The sequence below is a fragment of the Passer montanus genome, unplaced genomic scaffold (assembly GCF_014805655.1).
Source record: "Passer montanus isolate IOZ18808 unplaced genomic scaffold, ASM1480565v1 scaffold64, whole genome shotgun sequence".
In the NCBI taxonomy this organism is placed as follows: domain Eukaryota; kingdom Metazoa; phylum Chordata; class Aves; order Passeriformes; family Passeridae; genus Passer; species Passer montanus.
The window spans coordinates 326,860-327,291 of NW_024371482.1; positions in this window are offsets into that span (position 1 = coordinate 326,860).

Genomic DNA, 432 nt, shown 5'->3' on the forward strand with positions numbered 1-432 from the left:
CCGTGCTCAGGGCCCCAGAGCTGGAGGCAGGGCTGGGTCCTGGGGGGCTGCAGCTCTATGGGGAGCAGAGGGGAATTTTGTGTTATCCCCTGAAAGGAACTAAAGGCACTCTTGTGCTGAGGGATGAAATCAAGAGACTGGAGCCTGCCCCGAGCAGAGTCCTGCTGTCAGGGGGGGCTCTTGGTGAGTCTGCAGGGTGTCCCTCAGCACCCACCCAGAGCAGCTCAGTGGGCACCTTGCCCAGGCTGTGGCTCCATGCCAGCTGCATGGGGAGCAAAACCTCAGAGCAGGGTCCCTGTCCCACACCAAGCCCACAGAACTCCTGCAGTTTGGGGGTGTCCACCTCCGTGGAATGGCACTGTACCTGCATTGGGACAGAAGTGGGCATCCTGCAGGCATGGGTGGCAAGATCCAGGCAGCAGGAAGTCTGTC